Source organism: Triticum aestivum, chromosome 3D (assembly GCF_018294505.1).
Source record: "Triticum aestivum cultivar Chinese Spring chromosome 3D, IWGSC CS RefSeq v2.1, whole genome shotgun sequence".
In the NCBI taxonomy this organism is placed as follows: Eukaryota; Viridiplantae; Streptophyta; class Magnoliopsida; order Poales; family Poaceae; genus Triticum; species Triticum aestivum.
In genome coordinates, this window is record NC_057802.1 from 58,661,160 (window position 1) to 58,680,597 (window position 19,438).

The 19,438-nt window shown below is 42.4% G+C and overlaps 1 long non-coding RNA gene across 2 annotated transcripts; it reads left to right on the plus strand.

Moving 5' to 3' along the window:
* The first annotated feature begins 8,195 nt into the window (after nucleotides 1-8,195).
* On the plus strand, nucleotides 8,196-9,448 carry LOC123074120 (uncharacterized). 2 transcript variants are annotated; one of them, XR_006435864.1, is made up of 3 exons: nucleotides 8,196-8,440; nucleotides 8,524-8,844; nucleotides 9,375-9,448. It is a non-coding gene; the product is annotated as an uncharacterized lncRNA (long non-coding RNA). The 2 variants fall into 2 exon arrangements; XR_006435865.1 differs by having other exon boundaries at nucleotides 8,196-8,435.
* The last annotated feature ends 9,990 nt before the right edge of the window (nucleotides 9,449-19,438 follow it).

The window sequence follows — 19,438 nt, forward strand, 5'->3', positions numbered from 1 at the left end:
GCATTTCAGATCACTGAGTAATTGATTCATGTTAGGAAAATCCTTACTCCTTCCGTTTAAAAATACTTGTCGTGATTTTAGTTTAAATCTAAAATACTTGTTGTGGTTTTATTTTGGAACGGAGGGAGCACTACCAGCAGCTTACGGCGGACAAAAAGGGAAAAAGGGAAAACAGCCAACATTCACTAAATCATCCGCAAACACACTCTAATCTTCTTCCCGGATTTGGCGACTACAATCAAACCTGCCCTTGCATGTATTGTGGTCCACTGACCTGGATGATACTCAATGTATGTTAGCGTGTCGGCTCCTGGTACAAACTGAGTGGTGTTTTTTGAAGAAGGTGTTTTCCTCGGTATACGATCCCGAGACCAACTCCAATCAATTCGTCGATGGTCAACAATTTTGATGGTTAATTACCTAATCTTTGACCCCCATGGGTTCACATGGGAGGAGGCAGAGCATGATTTACATTGGTAAATTGGCTCTCATTCACGATCGCATTAGATATTACTACAAACCTACTGACTTAAGCGATTAAAACTAAATTTGGAGCGGTAATGAAAAGTAATTATGCATAACAATATTACTCCGTAAGCTGACATGATATATCAAAGTCCCTTAACCTCTTTGGAAACATTGAAATAAATACACATATCGAATATAATTATAATTACTACGCTCTTGATTTCTTCAGTAGACACATACCCACGGGAATAGAACGAATGGAACACGGGGGCATAGGAATCCGTTTTTCTTAAATACTAATTTCAAAAATGGTATATGTATAGAAGCCAGCCGCCGCCTCCAAAAAACTAGGGTACTCCGCCTCCCGCCGGCGTCGGCGCCGGTCCGTCCCGTCTCCGGTGGCCTTAGGGCCATGGAGGCGGAGTGGATCTCGCTCCTTACCGGTGGGAGGGCTATGTTTTTAGATTTTTTTGAGCTTTGTTAGGGTTTTGTCCTGCTCACGAAGGCGAAACGACGGCGGCTCCCTGAAGATGGAATAAAGGTCTCCCGCCTAGCCCCCGTTCCGGTGATGCGTCTAGCATCATCGGTGGGCGTGTGGAGGTGCGTCTACGACGGATCTGTCTTTGGTGGATTTGCTCGGATCAGTTCGTCGTTCGTCTTCGTTCGTGTGTCTTCAAGTTGGATCATTTTGGTCTACACTCTTCATCTGCGGCGGTTGCTGTTCTGGTGCATTGGTTCTTTGGGGCCTTAGCACGACGACTTCCCGACTGTCTACTACAACAAGGTTTGCCCCGCTCCGTCGAGGGAGAGGCGATGACAGCGGCGCGCCTTCGGCTCGCTTCAGTGCTTGTAGTCGTCGCTAGGTGGTCTACGGATCTGGATGTAATTTTTATTATTTCTAGTGTTCGTTGTACTACCATAATTGAAGATGAATAGATTGAAAGTTTTTTCCACAATTTTTTTCTTCAAAAATGGTAAAAAAATCATGAAAATTGCTGGCAAAAAACTTGATAAAGCGTTACATTGACCTAAAAAATTTAGGGACAAAATGACTTTCGTGATATTGTTCAGGACAAAGTCAAAATCAACACTATATTAGAGGTACTATTCACTCTATATTGTCTTGGACAATTTGTTTTTATGCTCAGATTTTTTTTATGGGAGTTTTTTGTTCTCGTTTTTTTATGAGTAGGCCAACATGTCAAGTTCATTCGAAAAAAGTTTCAAAGATTATTGACTTTATTTGAATTGCTAAAACAAATCCTAGAAAACAGTTTATGGGGTTCATCTACAACCAGGTGTATCCTGGTATTTTCCCATGCCCAGGAGACTAACTGAGGACAGTTATAGTGACATGGAAGGAGTATAAAAATGATGGATCAAGCATACTCGCATGTTGCATCCTCATCCGCCTAAATTTACATAGGCCCCTCGGAGCATCTCTAGCAGACCCCTTATATCGAGGACTTTTGAAGTGAGTTTACAGTTCATGGCATGCCTCGGATATGGGCCGAAAACAGCCGCGGCAGAGCAGAAACTTAAAATGAACATGTAAATTTTGAAATCGAAACTTCGCGGGAGAAATTGAACTACTTCAGTAGAACTAGTGGCGTTCATAGTTACATGATCATCATACATATTTCATGCATAGCCTAGTTGTAGCAAATAGATCGGAGGAGCGGCGGCCACCGTAAACCCTACTGCCAAAATTTGGCTCACTGGAGCTATCCGGGTGCGGCAGCGACGCTGCGGCGGCGGAGGAGCTCAGTCGTTGTCGGCGGAGACGAGGTCGATGTAGATGTTGTCCTGCGCCTTGGCTTCGCGGTGCCATGCCTCCAAGTTGTCGTCGAACTCCTGCGCCTTCGCGAGCCCCTGCTCGAGGAGGACCGCGTCGAGGTCGGCTTCCCGTCGACGGCGCTGCTCCGCCTCGCACTACGCGCGACGATGGCGGACTCGAAGACGTCCGCCTCCGCCGGGGGAGGAAATCCTCTAGCCCGATGAAGCAACCGTCACGCCGCTCCGGCTCCGCCTCCAACTCCCTCTTCACCACACGGAGCGGCGGGAGCTCCTCATGCTCCCTTTTCATCAGCATGAGCGGCGTACGGGAGCTCGACCGCCCGGCGAAGCTGCCCGCGCCAGAGGACAGTCGCGCCTGCCTGCGGTCCTAGACCTCCGTCTTGCGGCGGAGGAGCGATGGCGGCGGCTCTAGGCCGTAGTTCGTGTACTTCCGGGCGGCTCACTTCCTCGCGCCGTCGGCTTGGATGCACTGCTGCCGCTCGGGGTCGTCGCGACCGCCGGCACGGCGGCCGAGCTCCACATCCCGTGCCACATGGTGGAGTGCGGCGGCGGATTGGAGTCACCGGCGGCAAAGAAATCGAGAGGGGGAGAGGGGATTGCGGCGGCGCGGGGATAGGGTTTGGCATCGTACACTCAGCACGAACCCGTAGTTATACTGCGCGAGGGGGGAGGGGTCCGGGCCACCGTAAAAGATTTATGGGCCGGGACGACTATACGGGCTCTGGTCTGGCCCAAAAAAAGATCAAATCCGTATAGTCGCCGGATTTTTACAGTTTGCGCATTTTTAAGGAGTAGGTTAAAGATGCTCTCATACTCTGAATGGCTAACCGAGGGCCTGTTCTTTTGAGCCTTATGGGTAGCTGCCAAAATGCTCATAAGACTAGCTATATACCACTACATTGTGAAAACTTTCGTTACTGCAAAGAAATACTTTCTCCGTCCCATAATATAGGATGCATTTTGACAGAGAGAGTATTTCACTATCTTGTATCTCTTTTGAAATGGGTGTACTCACGTACTCCCTTGTAATAATATATTAAAAGTGTTTAGATCATTACTTTAGTGATCTAAACGCCGGAGAGAATCTTCTACAAAGATATGTGAGTTTTGGCTTACAGCTAGGCGGGTCCGTCCGCGCAGCCAATAATAAGTTAATCTCTGCTGCTTTAATAACTGCGCTAATACAAAACCAACCAATGGGAACAGATGCTGCTCTGGACTGATTGCGACGATGGTGCAGCGGGCCGGCACAGTAGGAGCTGGTTTTACAGGTCGCAGCCGTTTGCAGCGGGGCAGCAGCTAACGAATGAAAAACCCCTAAAATCAGAAAACGCTGATGTCAGGCCGTGGAGATGGCCTTTGTTGAATATACTTCAGCACAGTCGTACGTCGGTAAACGTCCTCGTTGGCCACACGTATTACCATGAAAAAAAAAAACAGTGGATTGCATTGATTTGGGGCGGTGGCAGCAGGGAGCAAGGAACGTTCCACGGTGGTTCGAAATTACTAAAACAACTCCGATCCAGCTCGCAATCATGGCTTCCGGAGCCCCCGACGGCTATGGCCCTGATCGTTTTTCTAAACAGGTGCACTACGGGCGGAAGCACGCCGGAATTCCGCAGGTCGCAGTCGGCTCCGTCGGTCGCCGTACGTGCTCCTAAAGAGAAAAGTACCGGTATGGCGCTGTTCAGTCCACGACCTATCCCTGACGAACTAGCGACCCCAGCCCAGGGTAGAGGGTGCGGTGAGTACGTATACTAGTACTAGTATGCATCGGCCTCTCTGCATCGCGACACGGCGCATGTGGAGGAGCCACGCACATCGTGGCAAAGTTCGTCTGCGCGGATGCGCTCACACGTGTTCTGCGTGTTACCGCTACAAGTAGTACAACACGTAACACACGTAGGAACTAGTGGCAACTGAAGACAAGATCACTACTGTCTGCAGTGCAACTGCTATTTATTTTTTTTAAAGAAAACTTCGACTTTATTAATTAAAAATAATTGTTACAGCATCCGTAAGAAAAGGTATAATATCATTCATTGTCTCCTCAAACCAATCCTTAGTTTTCGAAAATTTGCTAGCCTAGCAATTTCATAAGCCACCTTATTTGCTTCACTATTGCAATGTTCAAAACTAATAAAAGAAAGATCACAAGCCAAAAAATAACAATCATCAAAGACTACAGCCGCCGCTCCTGCCGAGTGTCCTTCATTCTTCATTGTGTCAATCACTTCCATGTTGTCTGGGTTAATAACAAGACGATCGCATCCTGCATTTTGTGCAAGTAATAACCCAAACTTCAGGACCGCCGCTTCTGCCTGTAATACATCTGCACAAGAATCAAACCTACAGTTCCCACCGACAATGAACATGCCTTTGTCATCTCTAAGGACCGCCCCAGTTTTACCGTAAAGCAAATCATGATCAAACGAGGCATCAATATTCAGCTTGACAAAACCCCTAGGAGGACAGCTCCATCCCGCTGTTTTAATAGATGCCTTAGGGGAGTAGGCATTAACATAGTTTGCCGTTATAGCAAGAGCACCTATCGAAGTTTGGTTAGCATCTTGAAACTTTCCTTCATGAACCAGTTTACGTCTATCCCACTATAAATACCAGGTTGTGATAGCGATCAGTTCGTGCATGTTCTGGATGCCCATTAAATATAATTCCTGACCTTACATAAAGAGTAAGAATTCTAGTACCGCCTCTCCCGCACGGTCAACAACACAAAGTTCATTGATCACCTCGTATAAACCTAATTTTCCCCATACTCTTTCGCCTTCCGACACCGGAATAAGACGTGTTTTGTATCTTCTGGAGCATTCGAGCATGACGGGCAGATGGGCGAAACCTTCAAGTGTCTATTAGCAAGTGTAACTCGACATGGGAGGGTTCCATGTAGAGTACGCCAGATAAAGATTTTTACCTTTGCCGGACAGGATAATTTCAAGTCTTTCCCCAAATAGGATTGACATTGGTTCTACCCATCCCATTTGCATGTTGCAACTTTTTCCCATGTTGGTTGTTCCATTCTTCCAAATAAGCCGGACGAACAGTGAACATGCCATTTTTTGTACAGCTCCAAGCAATGAAATCTGGCATATTAAACATGGGAAGTGGAATTGCGAGCACCCTTTGTGCATCAATTGGCCATAACGTCTGTCTCACCAAATCTTCATCCCATGAATTCGTGATTGGGTCAATAAGATCACACACACCTTTGACAGTAGTTGTCCCCTTCTAGGAGTGATAATCTTTGTATTCGCACAATTTAGGATCCAAGCGTCTTTTCAAATATCAATATTCTGTCCATTTCCAACTCACCAAATCTAACCACTTTTGAGAGAATTTACACCTGCCATAATACTTTGCCAAATAAAGGAGGACCCCTTTTTAAAACTTGCATTCACTAGATCCCCCTCCAGAAAATATTTTGCTTTCAAGATAATAGCACATAAAGACTCAGGGTTATCAATCAGACGCCGCATTTGTTTGGCTAACAAAGCCAGATTGAAGCAATGTATATCTCGGAAACCCATACCTCCTTGGTCTTTTGGGACACACATCTTCCACCATGCCATCCAATGCATTCTCTTCTGATTGTCCTCGTCACCCCACCAAAATTACGACATCGCGTCAATGATTCCTTTACAGTTTTTTTTAGGAATTTTAAAGACGGACATGGCATAAGTTGGGATAGTTTGTACAACAGATTTGAGCAAAATTTCCTTTCCTCCCGCGGATAACAGTTTTTCCTTCCATTCACTAATTTTTATAATAATACGATCGATCAGGAATTGAAAACAATCACTTTTGTCCATACCCACATTTGAAGGCGGACTCAAATATTTGTGAGTAAGTGCTCCAGTCATGATATTCAGAATTGTACAAATTTCCGCCTTGTCTTCCACCTTAGTATTGGGACTAAAAAATATACTAGACTTCTCAACACTCACCATTTGTATCGAGGCGGCACAGTAAGAATCCAAAACCGATTTCAATGCCTCCGCATTCATAGCATTTGCTTTCATCAGGATCAAAGAGTCATCAGCAAAGAAAATGTTTGAAACTGATGGTGCATCTCTGCTAACCTTTATTCCGGATATACTCCCATTCTCCTATGCATGTGCTAAGAGAGCAGTTAGCCCCTCCGTACATAACAGGAATAAGTATGGAGAGAGAGGATCTCCCTGCCCAATCCTCTAGTAGGTATGAAGGTCTCAGTTTCTTATGTATTAAAACGAACCCGGTATTCCACCGAGGATACACATTTCATGATTAAATTTACCCAGTTCTCCTTAAAACCAACTCTGAGCAAAATCTCCTTCAGAAAAGACCACTCCATTCAGTCATACACTTTATGCATATCCAAATTAATGGCACACAAGCCCTCTTTACCCTTCTTTTTTTCTTAATAGTGTGAAAAACTCATATGCCACTAAAATATTATCTATAATCATTCGTCCTGGCACGAATGCACTGAGTCGTACTTATGATATCTGGAAGGTTATCTTCAACCGGGCCACAATCATTTTTGAAATTACTTTGTACACGACATTACACAGATTAATTAATCTAAATTGAGTTACCATTTCAGGAGAATTGACATTTGGGATCATCACTATTGTAGTATCATTCCACCCATAAGGTATAGTACAACTATTCACTGCCTATAGAACCTCGTCAGTCAGGTCATCTCCCAACATAGACCAGAATCTTTTGTAAAAAAATAGCATGTAAACCATCCGGACCCGGCGCTTTTAAATCTCCAATATCAAATAGGGCCTTTCGAACCTCCTCTGCCGTATATGGGGCTAGAAGAGCATTATTCATTTCATTTGTCACTTTTCTTTTGACAAGAAAAAGAACCTCCGGGTCGGGTTGGGTAACTTCTGAGGTGAACAATTTCGAGAAATAACCCATAATATGGTTCTTCATCTCTGTATCTTGCACCCAAAACCCGTTGTCATCAAGCAATTTTTTTAATCTGATTTCTCTTCTTTCTAGCCGTTGCCGCATTATGGAAAAAAGAGGTGTTGCGATCGTGTTACATCCCAAAATTCTAAATTTTGGAATGTTAATTATTTCAATAGGATTTATTGAAACTTGCTTGTGCTGCTTGTTGTTAGTGAAATTTGAGTAAGATTTGAAACTATTGGAATATTTAAATGAATAATAAATGAGAGGTAATAAAAGGACTTTCCCAATTACTCATTTAATTCTTATTTTGAATTTACCGAATATTCAAATGAGAGGGAATAAAATGACTTCCCGAATATTCCTTTCGATCTTATTTTGAACTTTGAGAATATTCAAAATTGTTTCAACTTGGATATGAGAGAGGATGACATGACTTCCTCAAATTTTAAAAGAAGGGGGGACAATTTAATATTCTTTTATTTGGATTTGAAATTGAAACAACGCCAACTCTATAATAAAATCAAAAGAGAGAAGGTAATATGACACCTTCATTATAAAAGAGTTGGCAGTTGTTTCAGTTTTAATTTTGATATTTGTCGGAGTTCAAAATTATTTTATGGAACATTTTATACGTGCAAAAATAAATTTTATGAAAATATTATATGTATGTTTATAAGTATTTTTGGACTGAAAAATGTTCACTATTCTCTTTATTAGTATGTATACACCTTGTGTGTTTTCCAGTATTTTTAGGAAGTAATCTGGCTTTTATTTCGCCATGTTCAATTCCTGGTATTTATTTAAATAGGAAATCTTATTCTAAACCTAATCCGACCCAGCCAGTGCGGCCCAGCTACTGTTATTCGTCGCGCGCACCACAGCAGCCAAGTAACACTAGCAGGCCGGCCCAATAGCCGACGGCCCGTCAGCCGCCGACGTCACCCTCCTGGCCCACTTGTCGGTTTCTCTCCACCTCCTCTGTGTATGACACGCAGGACCCACACCTTCTCCAACCTCCGTTCGATCTCCTGCCCCCACACGCCACCGTCTGCAAATCCCGCATCGGCCTCGCCTGATTCACCCTGATCGTTCAATGATTCGTCCTACCTCACAACCCATCGCGACCCCCTCGGTTCCCCTCGTCCGATTCCCTCAGTATCCAGACGATTTGGCCCTCGGAATCGAGCGCACGAAGCTCGCCGGATCTCCCCAGTCGACGTCGCTTTACCGCTCGATTCCACCACGTACGGTACATCCCGAGTGCCCCCTCGAGCTACATACTTATCGTATCTGTGTGCCGCATCTCCCTGACCCTTTATTTCACTTGCAAAGGGCACCAGCAGGAGCTCCCCAACTCGCACTCGAAGGATGCCGGCGCCGCCCAACTTCGTCGGTGCCCAGCCGCCGCAAGACACCTCCCAAGGGCATCCCAACGAGGCCATCGACATCGCCGTGAAGCTCTGCGCACCGTTCGCTCCTTCATGACGTCCTAAGAGGACCACATCGACGCTACGGGCCACTTTTCGATGCCCCGCCGCCGCGCCATGGTCGCTGGAGTTCCTTCCGGTGAGGAATTCCCCTTTGTTTGCAACCCTAGCCCCAATAATACAGTGGCCGTCTGGTCTAACTTCATCCAACGGCAGGCAACAACAGGTAATGCAAAGGAGCAATTCAAATTTGAATTCATACCTTCATTTGATCATATCGGGTGAACCATGACATCTTTTCAATTGATTCCTTTTGCGTCTGAACCTTTGTGCCAAATACTTGCTGGTCATATCATGTAGACTCAAATTTCAAATACTTTTTACCTGGTTGAATTTAAATTTAATTCAAACTCTATTTCGCTAAGTTGCATTATAGTACTCCTATTCAATTCATCCTTTTTGAAAATGAACACCTATGTCGCATGCAACATTTCAAACAACATTTATGTTGTGTTCCATAAACCCTTGGCACTTTTCCATACTATCCTTGATACAAACTTGTATAGCAATAATTCATCATGTGTTAGCTCTTTTGACTTGATCCTTCTACCTTCACCTCTAGCACCATCGAGAACCCATATCATATATTAAGCCCAACTATATTGATTTTGTTTAACCTTGCCGTATTTGTTTTATTATTCTTTTTATTCTTATCTATGGCATGGTTATTTATTTGGATTCTTTATTTTGCGATAGATTGCTCGGAGCGTGACGAGTAGCATTGTCAGGAATTGTGAGTGCGACAATCTTCACCAAAAGTACCAGGCAAGTTACACCTTGATCATCCTTCATCCTATTATTTTTTTCTATGCATGTAGTTATATATAGCATATTACTATATTATGCATGTGAGGAATATTATGATATTAGGCTATTGCTATTGAGATGCAGTTAGTATGGCCTTATTGTAGACCACGGTAGTTGTATTCTTGCTATGCTATGTAGAGGGATCGGCTTGTGTACTCATCGAGATTATGTGAGGATTATATATAATAATTTATGTATTAACTTAAAATATAATTCACCTCGGGGTGGAAGCGGTATTGCTTGGTGTTGAGGGAAGGCATGATGGGGTCTTGCACCTTTTCTAAGGCCATGCGCCCATGAGAGTGCACCCTAAGTGGAATGTCGCCCAGGTTCAAAAAGATCAGACAGACTTAGTGACTAGTAGCTTCCATGTGCGGCCACTGGCTATATGGGCTCTAGCTTAGTTGATCAGTTGTTGGAACCCTAGCCCAGACAGTGTCGGCAGATGTAGCATATGTAGGTGGGATGTGGCCGTTAGGTGGTTAAGGGAACCTCTTCTGAAAGACTTCGTCTCAATCTTCAGATTGGGTCCAGTGGTAAAGCGTACTAAACTCTGTAGAGTATTAAAAACTAATCATGATTAGCCGTGTCCCCGGTTATGGACAAATTTGAGCAGCTAGACCATTACAGCTGTTGGATGATCTTGACAAATGATACCTTAATAAAAATTTGAGTGGGAAACTTAATAATTGGGATAGGTTGGAATAGGATTGCCCAATTCAGCCATGTGTATTTAATTGTAGCAAGACATAATTAAAATTTGGCTATTATATTATGTAGTTATCAGGGAAAATTAGCTTTTCTGCAAAACAGCCACTGCATTATCCTCTTGATATACCTTGCATATAGATGTAGGTCTGTTATATCATTCCTTGTGTGACTTGCCAATACATTCAAAGTATTGACCCTTTGTGGCTGCAATGTTTCATGTTGCAGATTTTATATGACGAGTGAGTGATACGATGTAGGGTTACAATGTCTATACTCAACATTTGCCTGTGGTGTTGATGGACTCCATCAAGATTTTATTTGTTTTCCGCTGTATTTTTGTTATGAGCTAGCCTTGAGCTATGCAGGTATGTATTATATTAAATTATGGATCTGCGATGTACTATTATGACATGTGGTTTATTCTTGATATTACATCTTGAATTGTGTGTGCTAGCTATTGATCCAGGGACTAGCACACTAAGCACAGAGATATCGAATCTTATCAGGTTCGGGTCGTTACGGATGGTATCGGATCCCATGTTGACTATAGGTCGTAACCCTTAGCATGGAGTAGGAAAAACCATAGGAACAAATTATGTTATCACTTCTTGATCACTTACTATCATACTCGTATTTCTCATCTACAATTCACATTCTAAATTTCTCATCTTGTCTTAAAGTAGCTGGCCATCCTATAGTAACCCCAATTGGACCTGTCATTGAGGATGTAATGTTTGGGAAGCAATGCTACAATGAGGAGTGAAGGAATTCTAGACAGAAGTATTTTTGCGCGACTCAAGAAGGACCAACTTTTAGAATGCTAGATGATCTTCATGGTTAATTTAGATAAGAAGGGCAAAGCTTAGATTCAGACCACCACTACTGATTTAAGTTTGATAAACGATTCACGTGTAGTACGATGAGATCATATCTCTTGTGGATATGACCTTACCTGTAGGTTTTTTATGGCCAATTCCAGTTCTGCCCCTAACTCGAACCCACTACTCAGTTTTGCCCCTAATTTTCAGGTATGCTCAGTTTTGCCCCTCGGCCGTTAGTGTCACTTATAGAAATGCCCTTTTGCGCCGTTACCGTCCGGTCAAAGTACTTTGACCATCCAGAAAAAAATAGCAGAAAAAATCAAAAAATTATGAAATTTGGTGGGATCGAAGATAGTCATGTCCGCAAGGCACGTGCACATTTTTGTGTTGGTTGGACACTCCGGGAGCTCGTGGCAAAGGAAAAAAATAATAATTTATGCCTGTGAACAGTAAATTTGAAAAAAATAGCAAAAAAGTTCAAAAAAATTGAATTTATTTGGCGTCAAAGAGGCTTGAGTGCACAAGGTGCTTGCAAGTTTTGGTGATCAAATGACGTACGAGGCGCTCTAGAGAAAAAAACAAAATAGTGCATTTTTTCAAAGTTTTTTTGAGCTAACATTTGTTTTTTTCTCCACGAGCTCCTACGATGTCCAAACACAACAAAAACGTGCACACATCTTACACACCTGAATATCTTCAGTCCCACGAAGTTTCATATTTTTTTGATTTTTTTTCTATTTTTTTGAATTTACTGTTCGCATGCGTACAAAATTTATGTTTTCCTTTGCCACGAGCTCCCGGAGTGTCCAAACGGCATGAAAATGTGTACGCACCTTGCAGACATGACTATCTTCGATCCCACCAAATTTCATATTTTTTTGATTTTTTTGCTATTTTTTCAGGACGGTCAAAGACCTTTGACCGGACGGTAACGACAGAGAAGGGCATTTCTATAAGTGAAACTAACGGTGGAGGGGCAAAACTGAGCATACCTAAAAATTAGGGGCAAAACTGAGTAGTGGGTTCGAGTTAAGGGCATAGATGTAAATGTCCCTTTTTATGTGGTGTGAATTTTGTGATTGTTATTGATTGATGATGTGTGATGTGATTGGTATTTCTTTTATGCGTAGAATAAGTTTGCGATGTTTAGACCATATCTATTTATTATGCTTCAAGGTTCAAGAAGAGGAAGCTACGAGAAGACTTGGTGTTATGGAGATTTGTTCGTTGATGCAAGACGGAAGTTACAAACATTGAAGACCTCGAAGATACAAGATTTCTATATACGTATATCGTTAGATGCGTTATGTGAGCTGTCATTGTGTCTATTTTACTGAGAGTGCACATCAAAACGTATTTTCAAAACTAGTGTGATGCTTGTATGGGTATCTATCTCTCTCTATATTCTATCTTTCCTTAAACCCAAGAACTGCATAAGAAGATTTACCACATTGCTTACAAATACCGAGAATGGAGAGAAGATGGATGCAACCTAGGAATGAGTTCAAGCTTAACCAAATGCGCCAGGAAGGTCCAAGAAGCAAGCACAATCTTGCTGAAGGAAGAACCTGGAGGAAGCTATAATTCATCGGCATACATTTTTAAAGCAGTTGACGCAAACCCGAGAGTTGAAAGGAACGACATATTGTTTTTGTTTGGCATGCAGAACAAATGGATTATCCGAGCCCGGATCATAAACAAGAGGAATTTCTGCAATGCTTGTGAGGATGTCCGAGTGTTAGAATACGAGATTTTCTAAACCATATACAAGGTAATGATTTGGGTGCGGAATGGATTGATCACCATGCCGACTTACCTTTATTATTCGCTCTTACTATGTGGGATGGTAAATCTAGAGTGACTTACCTATAGTAGAGATACGATGTTATTAAGCCTAAACCTTAGATTGGTATGACGTTTGACCCTTGTAGAAGGCACCCGTTACCAATAATAGGTTATACGGTGAGAATAAGCCATGACCGTTTTTTGCAGGAACCCCAAAGGAAGTATTCTTGATGACCACCATGAGAGTATCGATATTTGTTTACTATTGGTTCAACACCTGTCAACCATGAAGATTCAGTTAATGGAAGACCGCTCTTTTGCTATGATTCAATATCTCAAAGCATTTTAGTGCATATACCTGAAGAATTTCATTGAAGGAGCAACATTCTTGAAGATCGGTGACTCTTATTCTAAGGGTGGTAGTACTCCGCACTCTCAGATGAACATTGGATATTCAAGGAGAACCTCAACCCCGACCTTTTTCTTTCTAGCCTCTTCGAATCTCGAGGACGAGATTCATTTTAAGGGTGGTAGATTTGCAACATCCCAAAATTCTAAATTTTGGAATGTTAATTATTTCAATAGGATTTATTAAAACTTGCTTGTGCTGCTTGTTGTTGGTGAAATTTGAGTAAGATTTAAAACTTTTGGAATATTTAAATGAATAATAAATGAGAGGTAATAAAAGAACTTTCCCAATTACTCATTTGATTCTTATTTTGGGTTTACCGAATATTCAAATGAGAGGGAATAAAATGACTTCCCGAATATTCCTTTCGATCTTATTTTGAACTTTGAGAATACTCAAAATTGTTTCAACTTGGATATGAGAGAGGATGACATGACTTCCTCAAATTTTAAAAAAAGGTAGGACAATTGGATATTCTTTTATTTGGATTTTGAAATTGAAACAATGCCAACTCTAAAATAAAATCAAAAGAGAGAAGGTAATATGACACCTTCATTATGAAAGAGTTGGCGGTTGTTTGAGTTTCAATTTTGATATTTGTCGGAGTTCAAAAATATTTATGGAACATTTTATAAGTGCAAAAATAAAGTTCATGAAAATACTATATGTATTTTTATAAGTATTTTTGGATTGGAAAATGTTCACTATTCTCTTTATTAGTATATATACACCTTGTGTGTTTTCCAGTATTTTTAGGAAGTAATCTGGCTTTTATTTCGCCATGTTCAATTCCTGGTATTTATTTAAATAGGAAATCTTATTCTAAACCTAATCCGACCCAGCCAGTGCGGCCCAGTGCTACCTCTTGAGCTTGCGTTGGTTTTTCCCTTAAAGAGGAAAGGGTGATGCAGCAAAGTAGCGTAAGTATTTCCCTCAGTTTTGAGAACCAAGGTATCAATCCAGTAGGAGACAACGCGCAAGCCACCGAATACCTAAACAAACAAACACCAACCTTGCACCCAACGCGATAAAGGGGTTGTCAATCCCTTCACGGTTATTTGCAACGTGAGATCTGATAGAGATGGATAAACGATAAAGTAATATTTTTGGTATTTTTGGTTTATGGAGCGGAAAGTAAAAGATTGCAAAGAAAGTAAATAGGAAACTAGAATTATAGATCAGAAACTTATATGATGAAAAAATAGACCCAGAGGCCATAGGTTTCACTAGAGGCTTCTCTCAAGATAGAAAATATTACGGTGGGTGAACAAATTACTGTCAAGCAATTGATAGAAAAGCGCAAAGTTATGACGATATCTAAGGCAATGATCATGAATATAGCATCACGTCCGTGTCAAGTAGACCGAAACGATTCTGCATCTACTACTATTACTCCACACATTGACCGCTATCCAGCATGCATCTAGGGTATTAAGTTCATAAAGAACGGAGTAACGCCTTAAGCAAGATGACATGATGTAGAGGAATTAACTCAAGCATTATGACTAAAACCCGATCTTTTTATCCTCGATGGCAACAATACAATACGTGCCTTGCTGCCCCTACTGTCACTGGGAAAGGACACCGCAAGATTGAACCGAGAGCTAAGCACTTCTCCCATTGAAAGAAAAACCAATCTAGTTGGCCAAACCAAATCAGTAGTTCGAAGAGACTTGCAAAGATATCAAATCATGCATAAAAGAATTCAGAGGAGATTCAAATAATATTCATAGATAAGCTGATCATAAATCTACAATTCATCGGATCTCGGCAAACACACCGCAAAAGAGTATTACATCGAATAGATCTCCAAGAACATCGAGGAGAACTTTGTATTGAGAATCAAAGAGAGAGAAGAAGCCATCTAGCTACTAGCTATGGACCCGTAGGTCTGACGTAAACTGCTCACGCTTCATCGGAGAGGCAATGGTGTTGATGTAGAAGCCCTCCGTGATAGAATCCCCCTCCGGCAGGATGCCGGAAAAGGCCCCAAGATGGGATCTCACGGGTACAGAAGGTTGATGTTGGGGAACGTAGCAATTCAAAAAAAAAACCCTACGAACACAAGATCTATCTAGGAGATGCATAGCAATGAGATGGGGAGAGTGTGTCCACGTACCCTCGTAGACCGAAAGCGGAGGCGTTATATTAACGCGGTTGATGTAGTCGAATGTCTTCATGATCCAACCGATCCAATTATCGAACATAGGGCACCTCCGTGTTCACCACACGTTCAGCTCGATGACGTCCCTCGAGCTCTTGATCCAGTAGAGGGTCGAGGGAGAGTTCCATCAGCACGACGGCATGGTGACGGTGTTGGTGATGTGATCCGCGCAGGGCTTCGCCTAAGCACTACGACGCTATGACCGGATGAGTAAAATGTGGAGGGGGGCACCACACACGGCTAAGAAACAACTGATGTGTCTGTGGGGGTGCCCCCTGCCCACATATATAAAGGAGGGGAGGAGGAGGTGGCTGTCCCAAGGGGGGCGCGCCAAGGGGGGAGTCCTACTTGGACTCCCAGTCCAAGTAGGATTCGGCCCCCCTCCTTCCTTCCAACGGAGAGGGAAAGGGGAAAGGGGGGAGAGGGAGAAGGAAAGGGGGGCCGCGGCCCCCACCCTTTGTCCAATTCGGATTGGGCTTGGGGGGTGCGCGCCACCTCCTGTGGCAGCCTCCCTCTCTCCACTATGGTCCAATAGGCCCATTAATTCCTGGGGGGTTCCGGTAGCCTCCCGGTACTCCGAAAAATCCACGAACCTTATTAGAACCATTCTGGTGTCTGTATTTAACATTCCAATATATCAATCTTTACCTCTCGACCATTTCGAGACTCCTCGTGATGTCTATGACCTCATCCGGGACCCCGAACAAACTTCGGTCACCAAAACACATAACTCATAATACAAATTGTCATCGAACGTTAAGCGTGCGGACCCTACGGGTTCGAGACTATGTAGACATGACCGACACACATCTCCGGTCAATAACCAATAGCGGAACCTGGATGCTCATATTGGCTCCCACATATTCTACGAAGATCTTTATCGTTCCTTAATACATCATCCTGTCACTAACTCATTAATCACATTGCTTGCAAGGCTTATAGTGATGTACATTACCGAGAGGGCCCAGAGATACCTCTCCGATACACAGACTGACAAATCCTAATCTCGATCTATGCCAACTCAACAAACACCTTCGGAGACACCTGTAGAGCATCTTTATAATCACCCAGTTACGTTGTGACGTTTGATAGCACACAAAGTGTTCCTCCGGTATTCGGGAGTTGCATAATCTCATAGTCAGAGGAATATGTATAAGTCATGAAGAAAGCAATAGCAATAAAACACGATCATTATGCTAAGCTAACGGATGGGTCTTGTCCATCACATCATTCTCTAATGATGTGATCCCGTTGATCAAATGACAACACATGTCTATGGTCAGGAAACTTAACCATCTTTGAGTAACGAGCTAGTCAAGTAGAGGCATACTAGGGACACTCTGTTTGTCTATGTATTCACACATGTACTAAGTTTCTGGTTAATACAATTCTAGCATGAATAATAAACATTTATCATGATATAAGGAAACATAAATAACAACTTTATTATTGCCTCTAGGGCATATTTCCTTCAGTCTCCCACTTGCACTAGAGTCAATAATCTAGATTACATAGTAATGATTCTAACACCCATGGAGTCTTGGTGTTGATCATGTTTTGCTCGTGGAAGAGGCTTAGTCAACGGGTCTGCAACATTCAGATCCGTATGTATTTTGCAAATCTCTATGTCTCCCTCCTTGAGTTGATTGCGGATGGAATTGAAGCGTCTCTTGATGTGTTTGGTTCTCTTGTGAAATCTGGATTCCTTCGCCAAGGCTATTGCTCTAGTATTGTCACAAAAGATTTTCGTTGGACCCGAAGCACTAGGTATTACACCTAGATCGGATATGAACTCCTTCATCCAGACTCCTTCATTTGCTGCTTCTGAAGCAGCTATGTACTCTGCTTCACACGTAGATCCCGCCATGACGCTTTGCTTGGAACTACACCAACTGACAGCTCCACCATTCAATATAAATACGTATCCGGTTTGTGACTTAGAGTCATCCGGATCAGTGTCAAAGCTTGCATCGACGTAACCATTTACAACAAGCTCTTTGTCACCTCCATAAACAAGAAACATATCCTTAGTCCTTTTCAGGTATTTCAGGATGTTCTTGACCGCTGTCTAGTGATCCACTCCTGGATTACTTTGGTACCTACCTACCAAACTTATAGCATGGCACACATCAGTTCTGGTACACAACATTGCATACATGATAGAACCTATGGCTGAGGCGTAGGGAATGACTTTCATTTTCTCTCTATCTTCTGCAGTGGTCGGGCATTGAGTCTGACTCAACTTCACACCTTGTAACACAAGCAAGAACCCTTTCTTTGACTGAACCATTTTGAACTTCTTCAAAATTTTATCAATGTATGTGCTTTGTGAAAGTCCAATTGAGCGTTTTGATCTATCTCTATAGATCTTGATGCCCAATATATAAGCAGCTTCACCGAGGTCTTTCATTGAAAAATTCTTATTCAAGTATCCTTTTATGCTCTCTTGAACTTGTCGAAAACCTTTTGCAACAAGTCGAGCTTTGTAGACAGTAACATTACCGTCAGCGTCAGTCTTCTTCTTGAAGATCCATTTATTCTCTATGGCTTGCCGATCATCGGGCAAGTCAATCAAAGTCCACACTTTGTTCTCATACATGGATCCCATCTCAGATTTCATGGCCTCAAGCCATTTCGCGGAATCTGGGCTCATCATCGCTTCTTCATAGTTCGTAGGTTCGTCATGGTCTAGTAACATGACTTCCAGAACAGGATTACCGTACCACTCTGGCGAGGATCGTACTCTGGTTGATCTACAAGGTTCGGTAGTAAATTGATATAAAGTTTCATGATCATCATCATTAGCTTCCTCACTAATTGGTGTAGGAATCACTGGAACTGATTTCTGTGATGAACTACTTTCCAGTTCGGGAGAAGGTACAATTACCTCATCAAGTTCTACTTTCCTCCCACTCACTTCTTTCGAGAGAAACTCCTTCTCTAGAAAGGACCCATTCTTAGCAACGAATGTCTTGCCTTTGGATCTGTGATAGAAGGTGTACCCAACAGTCTCCTTTGGGTATCCTATGAAGACACATTTCTCCGATTTGGGTTCGAGCTTATCAGGTTGAAGCTTTTTCACATAAGCATCGCAACCCCAAACTTTAAGAAACGACAGCTTAGGTTTCTTGCTAAACCACAGTTCATATGGTGTCATCTCAATGGATTTAGATGGTGCCCTATTTAAAGTGAATGCAGCTGTCTCTAAAGCATAACCCCAAAATGGTAGCGGTAAATTGGTAAGAGACATCATAGATCGCACCATATCTAATAAAGTACGGTTACGACGTTCGGACACACCATTACGCTGTGGTGTTCCAGGTGGCGTGAGTTGCGAAACTATTCCACATTGCTTCAAGTGAAGATCAAACTCATAACTCAAATATTCACCTCCACGATCAGATCGTAAAAACTTTATTTTCTTGTTACGACGATTTTCCACTTCACTCTGAAATTCTTTGAACTTCTCAAATGTTTCAGACTTATGTTTCATCAAGTAGATATACCCATATCTTCTCAAATCATCTATGAAGGTCAGAAAATAACGATACCCCCCGCGAGCCTCAACACTCATCGGACCGCATACATCCGTATGTATTATCTCCAATAAGTCAGTTGCTCGCTCCATTGTTCCAATGAACGGAGTTTTAGTCATGTTGCCCATGAGGCATGGTTCGCAAGCATCAAGTGATTCATAATCAAGTGATTCCAAAAGCCCATCAGCATGGAGTTTCTTCATGTGCTTTACACCAATATGACTTAAATGGCAGTGCCACAAATAAGTTGCACTATCATTATTAACTTTGCATCTTTTGGCTTGAATATTATGAATATGTGTATCACTACAATCGAGATTTGACAAAAATAGACCACTCATCGAGGGTGCATGACCATAAAAGATATTATTCATATAAATAGAACAACCATTATTCTCTGGTTTAAATGAGTAACCGTCTCGCATCAAACAAGATCCAGATATAATGTTCATGCTCAACACTGGCACCAAATAACAATTATTTAGGTCTAAAACTAATCCCGACGGTAGATGTAGAGGCAGCGTGCC